Raw genomic sequence first — 25,783 nt, 5'->3', positions numbered from 1 at the left:
TCACACCAACTGCAAAAGAAATATGTGGTCTTGTTAAAGTTAAGTAAATAAGACTTCCCACCAACTACCGGTACATTGTAGCATCTTCTAAATCTTTCCTTTCATGAGTGCATATTTTAGGATTTGGCTTCATTGGCATCGAGATTGGCTTACACTTAAGCATTCCAAACTTTTTTAGCAAATCTTTGGAATGCTTTTGTTAATGAATAAATATTCCTTCTTGAGAATAATCGACCTCTATACCAAGGAAATGCTTGAGCTATTCAAGTTCTTTCATCTGAAAGCAAACTGACAAGTTCTCTTTGGTTCAAAAAATTTCTTCTTCACAATCTCTTGTGATTATTAAATCATCCACATATACTAGCACAATAGCTAGCTTCTCTCATTTAACTTTGATGAACAGGTTAGCATTCGCACTTGTCACCAAATAACCACTATAAGTAAGAAATTCAACAATCTTACCATACCAAGCACTCGGTAATTGTTTTAATTCATAAAGTGCCTTCTGTAGCTTAAACACACACTCAGGATGATCTTAATTCTGAAAGCCCATCGGCTGGTCCATGTAGATCTCCCGATCTAGCTTTGATTAAATGCTAAAAATAAATATTTTATGTCATTTAATTGGTCAATTTATGAAAATGCACCATTGATTTTCTCTATTTTATATTGAATTTTATACAAGGGTGTAATTTGGGGTCAAAAGAGAAAAAGGAGAAGCAATTGGGCTAGATTGAAGAAAGGAGCAAAGAAGGCGGGCCAAAGCAGAATTTTTCCAAGATGTAATTAGCTGAAATTTTATGTTGACTTAGTGGGAGATTATGTAGGGATTTTTATATAATGGAATATTTTATTTCCTTGATTTTCTATGGCTAGTGGCTCTTAATTTAGCAAAGCCACTAGTATAAATAGGGGCTACTTTGTTCATTTAGTCATCAAGTTTTTTTAATCAAGCTTATATCTCTTGAATTCAATCTTTTCTTTCATTTTTGCAAATTTAGCTGCTGACATTGATTCCTTATATTTTTCCATTTATTAGTTTCCCGCTTTGGAACCCAAACCTTACGTCACCCACACCCACCTACTTTCATTTCTTTTTCATTTATTCAACCTTCTCCAATTATGCCCAATACCAACATGCCCCAAACTTTAGTAAACTAAACCCCTTTCAGCTTTAGGTCGGTGTTAACCCCGTCAAAGACCCATGAGTTACGAACCTAAGTAATTTAACTCCTAATTTTCAGTATTTATTATTTTTTCGAATTAAGAGTATGTCTTCGTCAACTCACAAAGTCAAATCAACACTAAGTCAAAAAAGATGTCATTTAAGTTAGTGTGGTTAGACGTACAGTTGGGATTCTGAAAGGATCGATTGTTTAATCGGTTTTTCGTGAACACATTGGCGTGCCAAGTGGGGATTGTTGTTTGGTTTCGTCAAGGGAAGTAGTAACTGGATTTAAATGTCCCACGCAGTTTAAGGCATTGGTTCTAACTAGGCTCTTCTAGAACGTAAAGCTAACGGAGTTCTAAATCACGAACGTTTCGTTGGTTGTTTGATCGGTAATGGTTAGTTATAGGATGTTCCATAACTAATTTACACAAGGAAGAGTTGGTGTCTGAGGCGTCCTTGGTAGCTATAACTAGCTTATTGGAAAAGAGGAGTTCTTCTAATTTCGAGAATCGATTCAAAGATGAGAAAACCCGTGCCTGAAGTTGAGCTAGGTTTAATTAATTTTTCTTCAGATTTATTTAACTGTTTTTATTATTTTATTTTTAGCTTTTACTTTTTATGCATTTTTTCTATTTATTTCAGGTTTCAAATTTTATCCCCCCGAACTTCTTAGGCACGACAACTATCCTGGCATAAATCTGGTCAAGAGAGCAACAATTAGCAGTAAACCCAGTCTCTGAGGGATCGACCCTACTTCCTATACTTCTTAAATTTGCAAATTAGGTGTAGGATTATATTGGTGGAATCGACAACCATCAGTTTTGGCGCCGTTGAAGGGGACTGGCAACACGCACAATTATTTAAATCATCTTCATGATCAGGCCTTCATCCGGAGATCTCGAATACGACCTAGAGAACGAGAAATCAGCACGAGCACGATGAAAAAATAGAAGTTCTTAAACGTGCAAGTAAAGTAGAAGTTGAGCTAGAACAAGGGATCCTAGAATCCAACGTCGAAAAGTTGAGCCAAGCAATTCGTGTAGAGGCAGTTCGACGTGGAAAACAAGTCGAAGTGGTTAAACCTGAGACCGAACCACTTCCTAAAATGAAAGAAGTAAAAGATAACCTCGGTGAACTAGAAAGGATGGCAAACCGAACCATTAGTTAACTAGCTGCTGCTCCCAACGAGCAAGCACCGTTATGCATCAACTATCTAACCAGAAAAACCCCATTCGAGTTGAAATCAGGCCTGATTCACCTTTTGCCTACTTTTCGAGGCTTAAAGAACGAAAACCTACACATTCACTTGAGAGAGTTTCACATGGTCTGCTCAAGCATGAAACCTCAAGGAGTAACCGAATACGAAATTAAACTTCGAGCCTTTCCTTTTTCTTTAGTTGATATAGCAAGAGAATGGTTATTTTACTTACCTCCTGGTTCTATTACAACGTGGGATGATTTATCTCGTGTATTTCTTGACAGATTCTTCCCAGCATCGCGAGTAGTTGAACTTAGGAGAGACATAGTGGGAATTCGCCAAATAGATAGTGAATCGCTCTACGATTATGGGGAACGGTATAAAAAATTATGTGCAAGTTGTCTTCAACACGGTTTGAACAAGCAATCACTTTTTCAGTATTTCTACGAGGGTTTGCTCCCTATGGAAATGAAGATGATTGACGCTGCTAGTGGAGGGACGTTTGTCAATATGACTCCTCAAAGGGTAAGAGAACTGATATCTACCATGGCGATAAATTCTCAACAGTATCGACCGAATTCGAAACTGACAAGACCGGTTAATAGGGTAAATATTTCATCCTTAGAAGATAAATTGGATAGGCTTACTAATATTGTTCAATCTTTGCTTACAGAAAAGAAGAATTTGACCCAATTATGTAGAATTTGTACTAAGTGTAAACATACGACGGATTTGTACCCAATCCTTAACGATAATTCAACGGCACATGTTGATGCTGTCGGAGGTTTTTTGGGACCTCTGCAAAGATGCTATGATCATTTCTCTAACACCTACAATCCCGGGTGGAAGGATCATCCCAACTTGAATTACGGAGCTAATCTCTGATATAATCCATCATACCAACTGAGACCTCTACAACCACCACAACAACAACCCAAGCTGAGCATATCTCTAGAAGTTGTTATGGAAAGACTTGCCGTCGATACTGCAAAATACCAGTAGAGGACAGACGCATCAATACAGGAGTTAACTAATCAAGTTAGTAAACTCTCGATGGTAGTTAATCGTTTGGAATCTCAAGGTAAATTACCTTCCCAAACAGAGCCGAATCCTTGACAGAATGCAAGTGCAATAACTCTTCATAGCGGAAAGGTTCTAGAAACAGTTCCAGACAAAAGTCATGGGCAAGACAAGGAACGAGAAAAGCAGATCTCTGATCTAAAAGACAAATCGAAATTAGTAATTCAGAAACCAGTCGTGATGCCACCTCCTTTTCCAGGGAGGCTCGCAAAGGATAACAAAGAAAATGAGAAAAAAGAAATCCTCGAAACATTCAAGAAGGTGGAGGTAAATATCCTTTTGCTCGACGCTATCAAACAAATCCCTCACTATGCAAAACTTCTCAAGAAATTGTGTGCTAGCAAGAGGAGGATAATAGGTAACGAAAGAGTAAATGTAGGAGAAAATGTCTCCGTAGTACTACAAAAGAAAGTTTCGCCCAAATACAATGACCAAGGTATGTTTGCTATTTCCTATGAGATAGGTAACGCAAGCATTAAGAAAGCCATGTGTGATTTAGGGGTTTCCATTAATGTTATGTCTTATTCTATTTATCAGTTGATTAATGCGGGTCTTTTAAGAAAGACAGGGGTAATAATCCAGTTGGCGGGCAGGTCTGTCGTCTATCCCGAAGGGTAGCTTGAAGACATTCTTATTAAAGTTAACGAATTAGTTTTCCCTGCAGATTTCTACATTATTAATATTGAGGATGATAACTCAACTAATTCATCTGAAATTTTGCTTGGAAGACCGTTTCTAAGTACCGCAAGCGCAAAAATCGATGTTCAGAGCGGAACACTGACAATGGAGCTTGATGGCGAAATCGTGAAATTCAATGTCTACGAAGTTATGAGTCATCCTAACTCACTATCAAATATTTTTAGTGTTGATATTATAGATTGTTTAACTCAATCTTATTCTGAATATCATGACTTTGATGAGTTGGAAACTATCCTTTATAGAAGCATTGACATGGATGTCTTAATTTATCTGGAGGAATTAGCAATTATAGAATATCTGTTGCGAGAAATTGTCAAACACTTGGAGACGTAACCATCGTTGATGAACCGAGGTAACCAATTTGAACTGTTATCTTTCCAAACTAAAATGTTGCCTTCGGTTTTGCAGCCACCAACCTTGGAGCTTAAAGCATTATCGGACCACCTCAAGTACGTTTTTTTTTTAGAGAAATACACATTACCAGTGATAGTGTCAAACAAGCTAACCAAATACGAGGAGGAAAGTCTAGTTCAAATTCTGAGGGATTATAAAGAAGTTATTGGTTGGACAATAGCCAACATAAAAGGGCTAAGTCCATCAACTTGTATGCACAGAATTTCCATCGAAGATAACACGAAACCAAAGAGAAATGCTTAGAGGCGCATTAATCTACCCATGATGGAGGTAGTAAAGAAGGAGATCCAGAAACTATTAGACATTGGAAAGATATACCCGATTTTTGACAGTGATTGGGTTAGCCCAGTTCATGTCGTGCCCAAGAAACTGGCGTGACAGTGGTGAAAAACTCGTCAGAAGAGCTGGTCTCTACCTGAGTCCAGAATGGATGGAGGGTTTGCATCGATTACAGAAAGTTGAATGCAGCTGCCAGAAAAGACCATTTTTCACTTCTTTTTATCGATCAAATGCTCGAGCGATTAGCTGGTAAGACTCATTATTGTTGTCTCGATGGGTACTTGGGATTTTTCCAAATTCTAGTGACGCTAGAGGATCAAGACAAAACAACTTTCACGTGTCTCTTCAAAATATTTGCGTATAGACGAATGTCGTTTGGATCTGTAACACTCCAGCCACTTTTCAGATATGCATAGTGAGCATATTCTCCGATTATGTCGAGAAAATCATTGAAGTCTTTAGGGATGACTTCACAGTATACAGTAACTCTTTTAACGAATGTCTCGATAATTTTGCTAAGATATTACAAAGATGCCTAGAATTTAATCTTGTTTTAAATTATGAGAAATGCCACTTCATGGTTGACAAAAGATTAATTTTGGGTCATATAGTTCCCTCGGAAGGAATTGAGGTCGATAAAGTAAAAACGGATATTATTAACTAGTTACCTTACCCCACATCTGTGAGGGAAGTTCGTTCGTTTCTTATCCATGCAGGATTTTGCAGATGATTCATAAAAGACTTCTCGAAAACCACACAACTACTTTGCAATATTTTACAAAAGGATAAAGAATTCGAACTTGACCAGACATGTAAAGACGCATTTGACATGCTAAAGTAGAAATTGATCTCTACTCTTATAGTGCAACCACCAAATTGGAACTTTTTGTTCGAAATCATGTGTGATGCAAGTGACCGAAGTGTGGGAGCTATTTTTGGCCAAAGAATAGGGAAAGAGCCTCACGTTATCTACTATGCTTTGAAGGCTTTGGATGCTGCCCAAATCAATTACACAACCACTAAGAAAGAATTATTAGCTATTGTGCTTGCTTTAGATAAATTTAGATCTTACCTGTTGGGAACTAAAGCGATTATCTTTTCTGATCATGCAGCTTTGAATTATTTAATAGGGAAGAAGGAGGCAAAACCTCGACTGATTAGGTGGATTCTGTTCCTAGAAGAATTTGATTTTAAAATTTGGGATAAAAAGGGATGCGAAAACTTAGTGGCTGACCATCTGAGTCTATTATCGATTCCGGTAGACTACACAACATTGAAAGATAACTTCCCAGATGAAAACTTGTTTTCAATAAATGCGGTTCATCTTTGGTATACAGACATAGTAAATTACCTCGTTACAGGTACTGTTGCTTTGAAATTAGCAAGGTTTAGAAAAGATAAGATAAAAAAGATGCTCAATGTTACATTTGGGACAATCCTTACCTTTGGAAACATTGCTCCGATCAGGTAATTCGACGATGTGTAGCAGAAACAGAGGTACAATCCATCTTAACTTTTTGTCATTCTTATGCATGTGGAGGACACTTTGGACCTAAACGCACTGCACATAAAATTCTCGAATCTGGACTATTTTGGCCAAACATATTTTGTGATGCCTTTTTATTCTGTGAAACCCGTGAAATGTGCCAAAAAGTTGGCAATCTTAGTCGTCAAAATGAGATGCCCCTTACTCCTATTCATATTTGCGAAATTTTTGATGTGTGGGGCATCGATTTTATAGGGTCATTTCGTTTCTTCTTTTAGTAATTTTTATATACTTTTAGCTGTTGATTATGTCTCTAAGTGGATAGAGGTGAAGGCACTCGCAACGATAATGCTAAGACCGTAGTTGACTTTCTTAAAAGTTTTATCTTTTCCAAGTATGGCAGTCTACGAGCATTAATCAGTGACAGAGGAACTCATTTTCGCAATAAGCTCGTAAGTGCACTTATGAAGAATTATGGAGTGACTCAACGAATTGCCACTGCTTACCATCCACAAACAAACGGACAAGTTGAAGTGTCAAATCGAGAAATCAAGTCCATTTTAGAAAAGATTGTTAAACCTAACAGAAAGGATTGGAGTTTGAGACTAAATGACATACTTTGGGCTTATAGGATAGCTTACAAGGGACCAATAGGCATGTCACCTTACCGACTCATTTTTGGTAAACCTTGCCATCTCTGGTCGAATTAGAGCACAAGGCATTTTGGGCAGTTAAACAGTATAATATAGAGATGGAGTCTGCAGGAAGGTCTCGAAAGTTGGACATCCAGGAACTTGAGGAAATTAAAAACGATGCATATAAAAATACTCGAGTTTATAAAGAAAAGACAAAGGCATTTCATGATAAGTTGATCACTAGGAAGCAGTTTTCAATGGGACAAAAAGTCCTCCTATACGACTCCACTTTAAAAAATTTCGCTGGTAAGCTTCGATCTAAATGGATAGGTCTATTTACTATTACTAATTTATTCTCGAATGGTGCAGTAGAAATTCAAAGCGAAGAAACCCGAAAATACTTTAAGGTGAATGGTCAACGACTGAAACCCTTTTACGAAAATTTTCAAACACACATAGTTGAGGAGTTTGTTCTTGAGGAGCCCAGAATTTGAATTACAGGTCATCGAGCTAATGACGTTAAACAAAGCACTGTTGGGAGGCAAAGCAAATTTTTCTCTTTAGGCAAATAAAATTTTTGGAAGGTAAAACGGAAAGTGAAAATGCATGTCGAGGATCAGTTTTGTCTAAAGAAAAACTTGGTACTTAAGAATGTCCATTACGACTCACCTCTCTTTCTTGGGAACTTACCTGGTGCATTTATCACGACTATTTTACTAAATCCTATAGTCTTGGTTTTTAATAATTTATTTCTCGAATATTTAAGCATAGCATTAGCAAAGCTATATATTCGAGAAATAACAATTACACATTTTAATTTTAATTTTAATTTTTATTTTTATTTATTTTTAATTTTAATTTTTATATATTTTAATTTTAATTTTAATTTTAATTTTTATTTTACATGTAGACATTCCAAGATAAAGTTAAATCACCCATGTTAGCCCACAAAATTCTTTTAATATTAGCCAAGGCCCACTCCACCGACCCCCCATTTAAACTAATCCAATACCCAAGCTAACCCATTAACCAAAACTCAAACCCATCATACTTACCCAAGCCACCTATTTCGGATGACCATCCTTCAAACAGCCCGGTCGAACCACCGACCTCATTCGACAGCCAAGATCGTCCTTTCCCCGACCAATCTTCCATGCGTAGCAACTAATACAACCGGGGCCTTCGAAAAGAACTCCAAGACCCCCGAGCGACGGTGTTGAACCATATTCGACACAAAGATGAACCCGTGGTCGCCAATAGCCACCGTTGGCCGATTTATCAACTCCGACGGCAGACGATGCCGAAAATTACGAAGATGAAATGGACCACCACGACACTGACTTTTGCCCATGTGAGCACGACCGGTTTTGACAAGGAAGAGGATTCATGCCTCCGGAAAATAGATTCCATAAGAATCTAACATTCACGAACCCGGCACACCAAGAACAATTTGAACAAATTCAACATCGCCATTTTCCAATCTGTAACAACGTAGACCCATTCTCATCATATTCTTTAGAAATTGAAGACTCTGTTAATCAATATTTTGATGCTATTGGGTGGACTGATTTTGTTGCCATTGATGAACCTACATATTATGAGTTGGTTTTTGAATTTTATTCTACATTTTACTTCAACCGCTCTGCTAACACTGTGGACACACCTCATGCTGTCAATTTTCGCTTGCTAGGTGTGCTTTATAATCTGTCTATTTCTGAGTTTAATATTGCTTTGGGATTTGTTAGTGAAAACTATTTAGCAACTGATGACTATTATGAATCATATCTCGACATACCACCTGACTTTGATGCCAATGAAGCTTTAGCATTGTTAACTGAAATGAGACAGATATCGTACAACCTGAAGCATTGTAAAGACATAGGAATTCATAGTCCTGCACTTAGATACATACATAGATTCCTTGCTTTCAATTTTTCTAGATGTAATGATGTATCTGCCTCTTTAACTAAAACTGAATTATTCTTTCTATGATGCATGTATTTGGGTAGGAATGTGAATTTAGGATATTGGTTTGCTATTCAGTTTCAACATGTTTTGCGGTCGAATCGGCCACTAATTTTTGGTACTTACATCACACGTTTAGCCTCCAATTTGAATCCATCAGCTATCAATTTTAGTTCTTTAAATTTGGCATACAAAACGGACTCTTTAGATATGTACTGCTTGGATACCATGGGGTTACTTGCCGGTACCCCTTCTTCTTTTTATTTTGTTCTTCTAGGTATGAGAACGGATCGGTCGCATAGAATGTTCCGACGAAGACACCAGCACAGAATGGAGCCTTTAACTTCCATCGAATCTTGGTTTACTCGAATCAAGGAAGGACTCGAATCTTTACGCACCTTGGTGATAGACATTTTCACACACCTACGAGATCACCCTCTACGACGTTGAAATACATGGGGAGTTAATTTTTCCTTTCCCTACTTACTTTTACTTTTTATCCTTTAAATAATTCAAATTACATTGGGACAATGTAAAATAAGCAGGGGGAGGGAAACATAAATTAGTTCTAATTTGCTTATCTGTTGTCACTGCTTTTGTATGTTTTTCGTGAAAGGTAAAATTTTTCTTTTGATAAATTGGGATGGTACACTTATGGTTTGACCTATTTAGCTATTTAGCTCTTTACATATAAACTTTCAATAGCCTAGACTTAGTGGGTAAGAAATTTTTAGGAATTATGAGTTTGCTTGACTACCTACCTTATATCACATGTCAATTTTCTGCTTTTCTTAAATTCAAAAAAAAAGAGAGAAGGAATAAAAAAAGAAATAGATAATAATACTCCTCTGATATGAATGTTAAAAGTGAAAAACTGAGGTTGTTCATCAGGCCGAGTAATCAGAATGTGGTGCTTGGGTTGTCATCACTTCTCGCGTAAAAAGGTTAATGTGACTGTCTAATTTCTTTACACTCACTCCGCAAACCAGCTATCATGAGTTGGGCGAAATAACCCGCTTAGAGACATCTAAATCGAGTAATCGGAACATGGTACTTGGGTTGTCATCATGTCTCGAGTAAAAAATTCGAAAATATCCTAAGTGCAAAAATAAATAAAAATAATAAAATGAAGGGTAGGTCTATTAAGCTCTAATAAATTTTAAAATATATTTACTTACTTCTTAGGCTAGGTTATTTGAGATGTTAATATGTAAAGTCTAAATTGTTGAATTGTGCAAACCATGGGGGTCAAGTCCTATTGTGGGGGAAATTTTTCCTTTTGCAGATACATGCATAATGCTCAAGGACTAGCATTAAATAAGTAGGGGGATTTGATTAAATGCTAAAAATACATATTTTATGTAATTTAATTGGCCAGTTTATGAAAATGCACCACTAATTTTCTCCATTTTATATTGAATTTTATATAGGGGTGCAATTTGGGGTCAAAAGAGAAAAAGGAGAAGCAATTGGGCTAGATTGAAGAAATGAGCAAAGAAGGCGGGCCAAAGCAGAATTTTTCCAAGATGTAATTAGCAGAAATTTTATGTTGACTTAGTGGGAGATTATATAGGGATTTTTATATCATGAAATATTTTATTTCCTTGATTTTCTATGGCTAGCGGCTCTTAATTTAGCAAAGCCACTAGTATAAATAGAGGGCTACTTTGTTCATTTAGTCATCAAGTTTTTTAATCAAGCTTATATCTTTTGAATTCAATCTTTTCTTTCCTTTTTGCAAATTTAGTTCCTGACATTGATTCCTTATATTTTTCCATTTATTAGTCTCCAGCTTTGGAACCCAAACCTTGCGTCACCCACACCCACCTACTTTCATTTTTTTTTCATTTATTCAACCTTCTCCAATTATGCCCAATGCCAACATGCCCCAAACCTTAGTAAAATAACCCCCTTTCAGCTTTAGGTTGGTGTTAACCTCGTCAAAGACTCGTGAGTTACGAACCCGAGTAATTTAACTCTTAATTTTTAGTATTTATTATTTCTCCGGATTAAAAGTATGACTTCGTTAACTCACAAAGTCAAATCAACACTAAGTCAAAAAAGACATCGTTTGAGTTAGTGTGGTTAAACGTACAGTTGGGATTCCGAAAGGATCGATTGTCTAATCGGTTTTCCGTGAACACATTGGCGTGCCAAGTGGGGATTGTTGTTTGGTTCCGTCAAGGGAAGTAGTAACCGGATTTAAATGTCCTACACGGTTGAGGATATTGGTTCGAGCTAGGCTCTTCTAGAACGCAAAGTTACCGGAGTTCTAAATCACAAACGTTTTGTTAGTTGTTCGATCGGTAAGGGTTAGTTATAGGACGTTCCATAACTAATTTACACAAGGAAGAGTTGGTGCCCAAGGCGTCCTTGGTAGCTATAACTAGCTTATTGGAAAAGAAGAGTTCATCTAATTTCAAGGATCGGTTCAAAGACGAGAAAACCCGTGCCTGAAGCTGAGCTAAGTTTAATTAATTTTTCTTCAAATTTATTTAACTATTTTTATTATTTTATTTTCAGCTTTTACTTATTACGCATTTTTTTCTATTTATTTCAGGTTTCAAATTTTATCCCCCCCGAACTTCTTGGGCACGACAGCTGCCTCGACATAAATCTGGTCAAGAGAGCAACAATTAGCAGTAAACCGTCTGAGGGATCGACCCTACTCACTATACTGCTTAAATTTGCAAATTCGGTATAGGATTATATTGGTGGAATTGACAACCATCAAGCTCCCCATGCAAAAATGCATTCTTCACGTCTATTTGCCATAAATTCTAATTTTTGAAAGCTGCAAGTGCTAATAGGACTCGTACAGTTGTAAGCTTTGCAACTGGACTGAACGTTTCATCATAGTCTAGTCTATATTGTTAAGAGAACCCTCGAGCTACTAGGCAAACCTTGTGTCTCTCTATTGATCCATCTGTGCGGCATTTTATCTTGTATACCCATTTGCAAGAAATATGCTTAACATTTTTTGGCATTGACACGAGCTCCCATGTCTGATTTCTGTCTAGCGCGACAATTTCTTCTTCTATAACTTTAATCCATTCTATATTCTAGAACGCTTCATCGAATGTCTCTGGCTCTATTACATCTACTTCTGCTACTATGGTGGCATTGGCATATTTTGGATTTGGCTTTTTAATTCTTGTTGACCTTCTTAATGAAGTTGGTGTTTCCACTGTACTAGGCTCATCTTGTTCGCTTGGTTGTTGATACACACCAGTTTGCCAAGGACTTTAAGCTACACCTTCTTCGACATTGCCTTCGTCATTTACATCTTTAACTTCATCTAAACCCAATTGGATTTGAGAAGACTGCACCACGTCTTTAAAACTATCTAAGTTTGGCAATACTTTCTTGTCTGAGGACTACCATAAAGAAGATTCATCGAACACCACATTTCAGGATGTGTAGCAATTTTTGGTAGTCGGGTTACAACATCTCCACCCTTTTTTTGACTATCATATCCTACAAAAATACATCTAACAACCTTTTTGTCCATTTTACCACGTAAATGATCAGGTATAAATACATAGCAAACACATCCGAAAACTCTGAAATAACTAACTGAAGGTTTCATGTTCCAAAATTTTTCAAAAGGTGAAATAAAACATAACCTATGTTGAGGAAGTCTATTGATCACAAATTCAACCGTCCTCATTGTTTCAACCCAAAAACGTCATGGTACATTATTCACGTGAAGCATGCTTCAACAAATTTCTGCCAGATGTCTATTCTTCCTTTCTGCTACACCATTCTGTTGCGGAGTACTAGCACATGTGAACTGATGGCGTATTCGACATTCTTGAAAGAAATCACAAAACTCGTCTGAGGTATACTCTCCTCCATTGTCACTATGTAAACAATGAATTCTTTTGTCAACTTCCGCTTCTGCTACCTCATTGAACTCTTTGAACATTGAAAGAGTTTCAAAATTTTCCTTCATGAAGTAAATCCACACATACCTCGAGAAATCGTCAATGAAAGTCACCATGTATTTCATCCCACCAATGGATGCTTGTTTAACTGGTCTAAACACATCAAAGTGGATCAACTCTAACAGTTTCTTCGCTTTAAATTTGGACTCTTCGTACGACAACTGGTGTGCTTTTCCATACTGACAGCCTGCACACACTGTGTCTTTTCTCACTTCAAGTTGTGGAAGTGCCTTCAACATTGACCTCTTCATCATCACATCTAATTTGGAATAGCTAATGTGACGTAGTCGCATGTGCCACACATCTGCTGTTTCATTCCTTCTTGTGTTGTTTACTTATGCATTTTTGCAGACATTACGTAGACTGATTACGACCTCTGTCCCTTCATCATCGGTTCTTCTATAACCTCTAGGTTTCGATACAACTTCACATCTTGTAGACCAAATAGAACAAAATAGCCAGAAGATGTTAATTGTGCCACTGAGAGAAGATTTTTCTTCATACCTAGGACATGGTAGACATTTTAGAGTGACAAGATTTTTCTTCATACCTAGGACATGGTAGACATTTTAGAGTGACACCTCGGTATCACTATATTGAGGAGAGACTACCGTATTACCGATGTGAGCTATCGATAACTTTGAGTTGTTCACAGTTACAACCACCTGCCTTCCTTTATACTCTGGCAGGTTCTACAGATTCTTTTTATCACCCGTCATATGATTTAAGCATCCCGAGTCGACGATCCAATCTTTCTTGTAATTAATCCTTTCAGATGTTGTTACTGTAAATAATGCCTCAGCATCCCATTCATCTTTTCTTTTGGAAGCAATTACATTACTCTCTATCGATTTTTTCTTCGACCAACAAGCTTTTGCCATGTAACCATTCTTCCTGCAATTATAGCAGTTCCCTTCAAACTTTTTACCGTGGTCTTGACTCTTCAAAGCTCCCCCTGTACGAATGCTCTCTTCGCCTTGATGACTTCTTACCTTGTCATTATTCTTTTTGGATCTATCAGCGGTATGTTGCTTGGAATTCCACTTGCCTCTATTGGCATAGAGTGCCTCTTCTTTCTTCTTCAACGAGACTCTTCCCATTTGCTTAGCTAAGGCTTCTTGACCAGCTAGCAAATTTTCGAATTCTACAAGCGACGGCTGAGTTTGCCACCCTTGTATGGCAGTAACGAAACTCTTAAATTCTGGCTTCAAACCATGAATGATGATTTGCTTCATCCTAATATCTCCAATATGAGCCTCCGAATCCAACTCAGAAATCTCCAGGCATAGAGTCTTTACTTTATGAAAATATTGTGAGACCGCCATGTCGCGTTGTGACACCTACCACAACTCACTTTCTAAGAGTTAGAGCTTCGTATTATTCTTATTTGAGAACAGTTAGGCGAACGTATCCCAAACTTCCTTCGGAGTTTTAGCATCACGTATACGCTCAAGCACATCTTCTTCGACTGTGGTCTTTAAGGTGAACATTGCTTTACCCGTTTTGATTCTCCACTTCCGTAAGACACCATTCGTGTCTTCTGCTTGTAACGACATAACTTCAATTCCATTTACTACTTCCTACAAGTCTTAACCTTGCAAGTACAACATCATGCATATAGACCAAGAATTATAGTTTTGGTTGTTGAGTTTCTTGATTCCACCAACTGTAACACCCCATAACCCGAATCTGTCGCCAGATTAGAGTTACTAGGCATTACCGATCAAAATCCAACTCAGAATACTTCTGAGCCAACATCGATGATATTATTGTTGGTAAACCATTCAGATTATTAGATTCAATCCGAATAATCTCGTCGTTCTGGCACCTTAAATCGATAGTCTTTCTTTTGCAGTTAACCACAGCATCATGTAAAGTCAACCAGTCCATACCCAGAATTATATCAAACTCATCAAATGTCAACAACATCAAATCAGCTGTAAAATACAAATCTCGAATCATCAACGGACAATTCTTACACACTTTGTCAACCAAAACACACCGGCCTAGGTGGTTTGATACTCTAATCACAAACTCAGTAGACTCAACAGGCAAAGTCTTACTGGGTACTAAAGTCTCACACACATATGAATGAGTTGAACCAGGATCAATCAGTGCAATAACATTAGTATCATAAAGAGTGAAAATACCAGTAATGACGTCTGGGGATGAAGCCTCCTCACGTGTGCGAATGGCATAAGCTTTAGCAGGTGCACGTGCCTCAGATCTAACAGTTGTATCTTTAGTCCCCCTCTGATTTCCACTCATATTACTCGTGTTTCTGGGGGGTCTACCTCTAGTTGTAGTGTTACCTAATCTCATATTCTGTACCAGATTTTGATCCGCTAACTCTAGGCACTCACGAATGAAATGATCCCTCGATCCACATTTAAAACAGGCTCGATCATGCAATCTGCAACTGTCGGGATGTCGTTTACCGCAATGTTCACACTCGGGTTGATTTGATCTGACATTACCCACACTAGCTACTGAAGTAGCTCTCGAGCTCATAGGCGGTCTATCCTGATCCCGGCGTGAATACCCCGCAACAGTCCTTGAACGACTAGTATCATTTCAAAACTTCTTTGAGGTCGACTAAAATGACTTACTAAATGATCTTTTACGGGAATCTCTAGCTTCAAAGTCAGCTTTTCTTTTCTCTTTTCCAAGCTCATCGGCTTTACAAGCTCGTTCAACAAGTACCACGAACTCTTTTATTTCAAGTATGCCAACTAACAGTTTAATATCTTCATTCAGCCCATCTTTAAATCTTTTACACATAATAGCTTCAGTCGAAACACACTCTCGGGCATACCTACTGAGTCTCACAAATTTTCGTTCATATTCTGTCACTATCATCCGACCCTATTTCAATTCAAGAAATTCCTTGCATTTCTGATCAATGAATCTCTGGCTGATGTATTTCTTACGGAACTCAGTCTGAAAGAATTCTCAGGTCACTCGCTCTTTCAGAACCACCGATACTAGTGTATTCCACCAGTGATATGCAGTGTCCCTTAGCAAAGATATGACACATTTCAAGCACTCATCAGGGGTGCAAGATAACTCATCAAACACTCGAATAGTATTATCGAGCCAGAATTCAGCTCGCTCAACATCATCATCATCAATGGCTCTGAACTCTTCAGCCCCATATTTTCAGATTTTATCAATAGGAGGCTTAAGTAATCTCAACGGATCGCTCACCTGAGGTATAACAGGAATCGAAGATGGACTAATCGGGGGTGGAGGTTGTTGTACAGCCGGATTAGTTCGAATATATTGAGTAAACCAGTCATTCATCATTTGGTAAAAGGCTTGTTTAGCCTCTCCCTCCTGATCACTCGAGGTCGGTCTAGAATCTATCGGCTCTGTCCCTTGCGCGAGAGCAGGCGCTATACTCTTAACATCATCGGCTATGGCTCGATCGGGATCCATTTCTATACAAACACACATTTTCAGATGTCAGAAGTCATCACACTATCGCAGTATAAATTATGACATGTATAGCTAGACTCACACGTGCTACGTTAGTCCTAGAACCGACTAAACCGTAGCTCTGATACCAATCAAAATGTAACACCCCATAACCCGAATCCATCGCCAGATTAGAGTTACGAGGCATTACCAATCAAAATCCAAATTAGAATTTTTTTTACCTAATCAACTCAAGTTAGACAGCATATAAAATACTTATATATATTTTATACATATACAAAGCATCACTTAGCATATAAATTACAGCTTGATACGTACAAACTTCATAAATTTTATTACATCTAAAATCATATATCATACCAATCAAAATGAATCAAGTACAAAGTCAGATAAGTATAATTACAAACATCATATTATTCAAATTGTTAACAAAAGCATAAAGATTATGTATAACTAGTATAGATGTGCCATTATTAATAACTAGAACGAAATCATAAAATGGATTATTTTCGTATGATTACTTAGGTTCATAACTTTTAAACTAATCAAAATTACAAGCAACCTAAAACACATTTAATTTAATAACATTAAATTCATGTACCATACACATTCGAATATATATATAACATGCTCTTTTTATAGCCTTAACATTAAACCAAATCCATTTGTATCACATTGTATTATCTATCACAAGTTTCTACCATATCCGAATACACATGGCCTACAATACCAATCTAAAATCAAACATGCATTAATCAAATTTCATATATTAACCATATTTCAAAATCCAACTATATATTTATCATTTACCAAATCAAATCTTAATATCATAACTCAAGCATATATCCAACATTTATTTCATTTCAATTTACTAAGAATACTAAATATTACAACAGAGGTAATCGACCTTATTTGGACAGCTTTTATTCATGAATTTGGTCAGCATATATAAAACAGTTTGGGCAGCATTTAAGCATCAAAATTGGACAGCATATATGTAACAAATTGGGCAGCATTTAGGCATCAAAATTGGACAGCATATATGTAACAAATTGGGCAGCATTTAAGCATCAAAATTGGACAGCATTATGTAACAAATTGGGCAACTTTTATGCATCAAAATTGGACAGCATATATGTAATAAATTGGGCAGCATTTAAGCATCAAAATTGGACAGCATTATGTAACAAATTGGGCAGCATTTATGCATCAAAATTGGACAGCATAAATGTAATAAATTGGGCAGCATTTATGCATCAAAATTGGACAGCATATATGTAATAAATTGGTTCAACTCATAACTAAATCAATACATCATCCAATGCATAACTATTGTACATATACTAATCACTTAATCAAATTTAACATGTCCAAACTATATATATATCACATTTATTATCATATCACAAACTTATACCATAATTCAACACGCAAAATTATAAACATCATTTTCATGACCATTAAAACCATATGCATAAACGCCAAACTCGATCAAAATAAGATGAGTCATTTTCACATGGCCATTTATATACATGTTCCAAAACTAACCAAAAACATAAGCAAGCCTGTACATGCCATAATATCAAGTTTAAAAATTTATCAAAGTACCCAAAAGATGTCGATAGTGTGATAGACTTTGTTGACGGTCCCCGAGCTCGTAACCAACCTCCAAAATCTAAAAAAAATGAAAAGCAAAATACACACAGTAAGCTATTTAAGCTTAGTAAGTCATAAGCAAACCTTATTCATTTTCATTTTTACGTTAATATCAAACTACTTTACCAAGCCAACCAAATCAAATATAAGTAAACATTAAAATTTATAAAAACTCAAGGCACAAATACTCAAATTCTTGTATACTTAGCATTTTATAATTAAAAACTATGATAATAGGCCGATTTCCCTATACCACCAAATCACTTATAAATATGAACATGCTCACACATTATTCATATATCAATCAACTTTGAATCATCAATTCAATATACAACTTACCTTAAATTTCATAGCATGATATAAATACATACCTGAACATTATTAATTCGACTGCACATTCGGTCATCACTTAACATTGCCCGTTGAACCACTCGGAATTAAAAAAGATACACGGATAGTCGGAAACTCGTACAATGCCAACGTCCCAGACGTGGTCTTACATGTAATCACATATCGATGCCACTGTCCCAGACAGGGTCTTAGACGTAAACACAAGTCGATGCCAACGTCCCAAACGTGGTCTTACACGATGATTAAATACTAAAGTTACATATTTTATGTAATTAATTTGGTTAATTTAAGAAAGTGCACCACTAATTTTGCCATATTTATTGAATTTTGTGCAGGAATGCAATTTGGGGCTAAATAGAAGAAAAAGGAAACAATCGAGCTAGATTGAAGAAAGAAGCGAAAAAGGAGGGCCATGGAAGAATTTTTCCAAGTTTAATTAGCTGAAATTTTTGAGTTAGTGGGAGAATATTATGGGATTTATTTTATTATGGGATATTTTTTTCCTTAATTTCCTATGACTAGTTGGTTCCTAATTTAGTAAATCTTCTAGTATAAATAGTGCTTGTATTGTTCATCATTTCATCAATCAAAAAAATATTAGCTTTTATCTTTCAATTCTCTCCTTTCTCACGTAGCCTTTGTTGTTTCTTTAAGTTTGTTTTCCTTCAATTTATTAGTTCCAATAGCCTACCATCCATCTCACCTTTATTTTCAACTTTTCACAAATTTATTTATTGTCTTTAGTTTCTTTAACTTTCAATTCCTAAAACTTCCAGCTTGTTACTAGTTGCCATTTACAACCTTTTTTTTTTCAAATTCCCTTTTTCAACCACCCCACTTTAATATATTCCAACTCCCATACTCAATCACATCACCCACCTTTTCACCCATTTACCTTATTAATTTTTCAAATACCAACATGTCCCAAACCTTAGCCGACTAAACTCATTTTCAGCTTTAGGCCGAAGTTAACCTCGTCAAAACCCGTGAGTTACGAACCCGAGCCATTTAACTCCTAAAATTTCAAGACTTATTATTCTCTAATTAAGAGTATGATTTTGTCACTCATAAAGTCGATCAACACTAAGTCAAAAAGACGTTGTTTGATTTGGTGTGATTAGACGTACAGTTGGAATTCCGAAAAGAACGTTTCTAATCGGTTTTCTGTGAACACATTGGCGTGCCAAGTGGAGGCTGCTGTTTGATTCCGTCAAGGGAAGTAGTAACCAGATTTAAATGTCCCACGCGGTTGAGGGCATTGGTTCGAGCTAGGCTCTTCTAGAACGCAAAGCTGCCGGAGTTCTAAATCACGAACGTTTCGTGGTTGTTCGATCGGTAAGAATTAGTTATTGGATGTTCCATAACTAATTTACACAAGGAAGAGTTGGTGTTCGAGGCGTCCATGGTAGCTATAACTAGCTTATTGGAAAAGAGGAGTTCATCCAATTTCGAGGATCGGTTCAAAGACGAGGAAAATTCGCGCCTAAAGTTGAGCTCATTCTAATTAATTCTTCTTAATATTTATTTCACGGTTTTTATTATTCTGTTTTCAACTTTTACTTTTGACATTATTTTTCTGTTAATTTCAGGTTTTCAAATTTTTATCCCCCCGAACGTCTTGGGCACGACAGCTGCCCCGACAAAAATCTGGTCAAGAGAGGAACAATTTGCAGTAAACCAGTCTCTGAGGGATCGACCTTACTCCCTATACTGCATAATTTGCAAACTAAGGCGTAGGTTTATATTGGTGGATTCGACACCCATCAGTTTTGGCGCCGTTGCCGGGGACTGGCAACACTTATAATTGTTTAAATCATCTTCATGACTAGATCTTCATCCAGAGATCTCGAATACGACCTAGAGATCGAAAAATCAGCACGAGGACGACGAAAAGAGACGGAAGCTCTTAAACGTGCAAGTAAAGCAGAAGTTGAGCTAGGACAAGGGCTCTTAGAAACCGACATTGAAAAATTGAGACAAGCAATTCGTGTAGAGGCAATTCGACGTGGGAAACAAGTCGAAGTGGTTGATCCTGAAACCAAACTACTTTCTGAAACAAAAGAAGTAGAAGACAACCTCAGCGAACCAGAAAGGATGGCGAACCGAACCATTCATCAACTAGCCGATGCTCTCAACGAGCAAACACCGTTATGCATAACTATCCAATCGGAGAAACCCCGTTCGAGTTGAAGTCAGGCCTGATTCACCTTTTGCCCACTTTTCGAGGCTTGAAGAATGAGAATCCACATACCCACTTGAGAGAATTCCACATGGTCTGCTCAAGCATGAAACCACAAGGAGTAACCGAAGATGAAATTAAACTACGGGCCTTTCCTTTTTCTTTAGTTGATACAGCAAGAGAATGGTTATTTTACTTACCCTCTGGTTCGATTACAATGTGGGATGACTTATCTCGTATTTTTCTTGATAGATTTTTCCCAGTATTGCGAGCAGCTGAACTTAGGAGAGACATAGTGGGAATTCGACAAATGGAGAGTGAATCGCTCTACGACTATTGGGAGCGATACAAAAAACTGTGTGCAAGTTGTCCTCAACACGGTTTGACCGAGCAATCACTTCTTCAATATTTTTACGGGGGTTTGCTCCCTATGGAAATGAAGATGATTGACGCTACTAGTGGAGGGGCGCTTGTCAATATGACTCCTCAAAGGGCAAGAGAACTGATATCCACCATGGCGGCAAATTCTCAACAGTATCGGCCAAATTTAGAACCCACAAGAAGGGTTAATGGGGTAAACGTTTCATCCTTAGAAGATAAATTGGACAAGCTCACTAATATTGTTCAATCTATGCTTACAGAAAAGAAGAATCCGACCCAGCTGTGTGGAATTTGTACTACATCTGAACATCCAACGGATTTGTGCCCAATCCTTAACGAAAATTCAACGGCACATGTTGACGATGTCGGAGGCTTTCCGAGACCTCCGCAAAGACGCTATGATCCTTTCTCAAACACTTACAATCCTGGGTGGAAGGATCATCCCAACTTGAATTACGGAGCTAGTCCCCCATATAATCTGTCATACCAACCGAGACCTTTGCAACCACCGCAACTGCCACCCAAGCCGAGCACATCTCTAGAAGCTATTGTGGAAAGACTTGTCGTCGATGCTGTAAAATATCAACAGAGGACAGATGCATCAATACAGGAGTTAACTAATCAAGTTAGTAAACTCTCGATGGCAATTAATCATTTGGAATCTCAAGGTAAATTACCTTCCCAGAGAGAGTCGAATCCTAGGCAGAATGTAAGTGCAATAACTCTTTGTAGCGTAAAGATTCTGGAAACAGTTCTAGACAAAAGTCATGGGCAAGACAAAGAACGAGAAAAGCAGATCTCTTATCCAAAAGTCAGACCAGAATCAGAAATTCAGAAACCATTCGTGATGCCACCTCCTTTTCCAGAGAGCCTCGCAAAGGATAAGAAAGCGAAGGAGGAAAAAGAAATCCTTGAAACATTGAGAGAGGCAGAGGATCAAAACAAAACAACTTTCACGTGCCCTTCCGGAATGTTTGCATATAGACAAATGTCGTTTGGACTCTGTAATGCTTCGGCCACCTTCCATAGATGCATGGTGCGCAAATTCTCCGATTATGTCGAGAAAATCATTGAAGTCTTCATGAATGATTTCACGGTGTACAGATTTTACAGACGATTCATAAAAAACTTCTCGAAGATCATGCAACCGCCTTGCAGTCTATTACAAAAGGATAAAGAATTTGAATAACACAGGTCGTCGAGCTAAACGACGTTAAACAAAGCGCTGTTGGGAGGCAACCCAAATTTTCTTTTCCTTTATGCAAATAAATTTTTTGGTAAAATAGAAAATGAAAATGCATGTCGAGAATTAGTTCTGTCTAAGGAAAGACTTGGTACTTAAGTATGTCCGTTGTGACTCACCTCTCTTTCCTGGGAACTTACTTGGTGCATTTATCACGACTATTTTACTAAATCTCGTATTCTTGGTTTTTAATAATATTTCTCGAGTTTATAGCTTAGCTAATAAATTTGAAAAAAAATTCCTATTATTATTATTTTTTACTATTTTATTTTATTTTCATTTTTATTTTTGCAGGAAAACATTCCAAGACAAAATTAAATTCCACATGTCAACCCACAAAATTTTTTTTATTTCGGTTAAGGCCCACTCTACCTACGAGACTGGCCTCCACGACGTTGAAATACATGGGGAGTTTCTTTTTCTTTCTTTCTCCTACTTATCTTTACTTTTATTATTTAATCTTACATTGGGACAATGTAAAATAAGTAGGGGGAGGGAAATATAAATTGGTTCTAATTTGCTTATCTGTCATCGCTATTTTTGCATGTTTTCGGTAAAAGGTAAAATTTTTCTTTTGATGGTACACTTATGGTTTGACCTATTTAGCTATTTAGTTCTTTACACATAAACTTTTCAATAACCTAAACTTCGTGGGTAAGAAATTTTTAAGAAATTTTTGGGAATTATAAGTTTGCTTGGCTGCCTACTTTTTATCATATGTCAAATTTTTTAATGCAAAAAAATAAAAATAAAAATACTCTTCTGATACGAATGTTAAGAGTGAAAAATTGGGGCTGTACATCGGGCTGAGTAACCGGAATGTGGTGCTTGGGTTGTCATCACATCTCGCGTAAAAAGGTTCGTGTGGCTGCCTAATTTCTTTGCACTCACTCCGCTAACAAGTTATCATGAGTAGGGCGAAATAACCCGCTTAGAGACATTCGAATCGAGTAACCGGAACATGGTGCTTGGGTTGTCATTATGTTTCGCTTAAAAAAAATTCGAAAATGTCCTAAGTACAAAAATAATAAAATGAAAGGTAGGTCTATCAAGCTCTAAATTCCAAAATATATTTAATTACTTCTTAGGCTAGGCTATTTGAGATGTTAATGTGCTAGGATTAAATTGTTGAAATGTGCAAACCATGGGGGTCAAGTCCTATTTTGGAGAAAATTTTTCCTTTTGTAAATACATACAAAATGCTCGAGGACTAGCATAAGCTAAGTAGGGGAAATTGATTAAATACTAAAGTTACATATTTTATGTAATTAATTTGGTTAATTTAAGAAAGTGCACCACTAATTTTGCCATATTTATTGAATTTTGTGCAGGAATGCAATTTGGGGCTAAATAGAAGAAAAAGGAAACAATCGGGCTAGATTGAAGAAAGAAGCGAAAAAGGAGGGCCATGGAAGAATTTTTCCAAGTTTAATTAGCTGAAATTTTTGAGTTAGTGGGAGAATATTATGGGATTTATTTTATTATGGGATATTTTTTTCCTTAATTTCCTATGACTAGTTGGTTCCTAATTTAGTAAATCCTCTAGTATAAATAGTGCTTGTATTGTTCATCATTTCATCAATCAAAAAAATATTAGCTTTTATCTTTCAATTCTCTCCTTTCTCACGTAGCCTTTGTTGTTTCTTTAAGTTTGTTTTCCTTCAATTTATTAGTTCCAATAGCCTACCATCCATTTCACCTTTATTTTCAACTTTTCACAAATTTATTTATTGTCTTTAGTTTCTTTAACTTTCAATTCCTAAAACTTCCAGCTTGTTACTAGTTGCCATTTACAACCTTTTTTTTCAAATTCCCTTTTTCAACCACCCCACTTTAATATATTCCAACTCCCATACTCAATCACATCACCCACCTTTTCACCCATTTACCTTAATTAATTTTTCAAATACCAACATGTCCCAAACCTTAGCCGACTAAACTCATTTTCAACTTTAGGCCGAAATTAACCTCGTTAAAACCCGTGAGTTACGAACCCGAGCCATTTAACTCCTAAAATTTCAGTACTTATTACTTCTCCGGATTAAGAGTATGATTTTGTCAGCTCATAAAGTCAGATCAACACTAAGTCAAAAAAGACATTGTTTGATTTGGTGTGATTAGACGTACAGTTGGAATTCCGAAAAGAACGTTTCTAATCGGTTTTCTGTGAACACATTGGCGTGCCAAGTGGAGGCTGCTGTTTGATTCCGTCAAGGGAAGTAGTAACCGGATTTAAATGTCCCACGCGGTTGAGGGCATTGGTTCGAGCTAGGCTCTTCTAGAACACAAAGCTGCCGGAGTTCTAAATCACGAACGTTTCGTGGTTGTTCGATCGGTAAGAATTAGTTATGACGTTCCATAATTAATTTACACAAGGAAGAGTTGGTGTCCGAGGCGTCCTTAGTAGCTATAACTATCTTATTGGAAAAGAGGAGTTCATCCAATTTCGAGGATCGGTTCAAAGACGAGGAAAATTCGCGCCTAAAGCTGAGCTCATTCTAATTAATTCTTCTTAATATTTATTTCACGGTTTTTATTATTCTGTTTTCAACTTTTACTTTTGACATTATTTTTCTGTTAATTTCAGGTTTTCAAATTTTTATCCCCCCGAACGTCTTGGGCACGACAGCTGCCCCGACAAAAATCTGGTGAAGAGAGGAACAATTTGCAGTAAACCAGTCTCTAAGGGATCGACCCTACTCCCTATACTGCATAATTTGCAAACTAAGGTGTAGGTTTATATTGGTGGATTCGACACCCATCACACGATAACACATATCGGAAATCCTATGTCATGACATATGTATCCTATCTATTCCTAAGGTTCGTACGGGACTTTCGGACAATATATCTCGATCGAATCGAACTCGAATATAGCTCATTTGCTCAATATACATTCGGCCATACACAAATATATTCACAAAAATTCCACCCAACATGTAACATATATATATTATCAAATTTAATGACATTTATATGCTTATAGACTTACCTCCGATGTTGTCGACTGCTAAATCGGCTACTCAACCACTTTTGTCTTTCCCCGATCCAAATTCGATTTCTTTAATTCTTGATCTAAACATATTCAAATTAAGTTTATTTAAACACCATTCTATTCAATTTAGCCTAAAAACACATGAATAGACAAAATTACAATTTTGTCCCTAACATTTTACACTTTTTACAATTTAATCCTTTTTGCTCAAAACACAAAATACACAAATTTTGACTACACTCCTTAAGGGCTGAATATTTCTATTGTCTATACAAGCTCATGCATTTCATTTATTTCACATTATAGTCCTTCAAAAAATTTATTTTCACAATTTTACCCTAATTACTCAATTTCACCAAAAATTCAAAAACAAATCTTGTTAATCTAACAAATATATTTCATATTTCACCTACTAACATCATAAAGCTCAAGCATTCATCAATGGCACATTTCAAAATCATCTACAATTCACAAAAATAAGACATGGGTTTTGAAGAACACGAAGCAACGACCTCAAAAACGTAAAAATTATCAAAAACCGAAGTAAAACATACCTTTAATCAAGCTAGTTTTGTGCCGAAACCTTAACAAGCATGGATGACTTCTTTCTTTGCTATATTCGGCCAAGAAAGATGAAAAATGACCCTTTTTTTATGTTTTAATATA

The 25,783-nt window shown here is 36.7% G+C and overlaps 1 long non-coding RNA gene across 1 annotated transcript; it reads right to left on the bottom strand.

Moving 5' to 3' along the window:
• Nucleotides 1-14,772: 14,772 nt before the first annotated feature.
• LOC128040646 (uncharacterized) lies at nt 14,773-25,270 on the bottom strand. Its single transcript, XR_008195450.1, has 3 exons — nt 25,115-25,270; nt 17,921-17,987; nt 14,773-16,314 (listed from the first exon to the last, which is right to left on the bottom strand). It is a non-coding gene; the product is annotated as an uncharacterized LOC128040646 (long non-coding RNA).
• Between the last annotated feature and the right edge of the window lie 513 nt (nt 25,271-25,783).

The sequence above is a fragment of the Gossypium raimondii genome, chromosome 4, assembly GCF_025698545.1.
Source record: "Gossypium raimondii isolate GPD5lz chromosome 4, ASM2569854v1, whole genome shotgun sequence".
Lineage (NCBI taxonomy): Eukaryota > Viridiplantae > Streptophyta > Magnoliopsida > Malvales > Malvaceae > Gossypium > Gossypium raimondii.
Note: the sequence above shows the minus strand (reverse complement) of the source record. Positions and strands in the feature narration are given on the sequence as shown.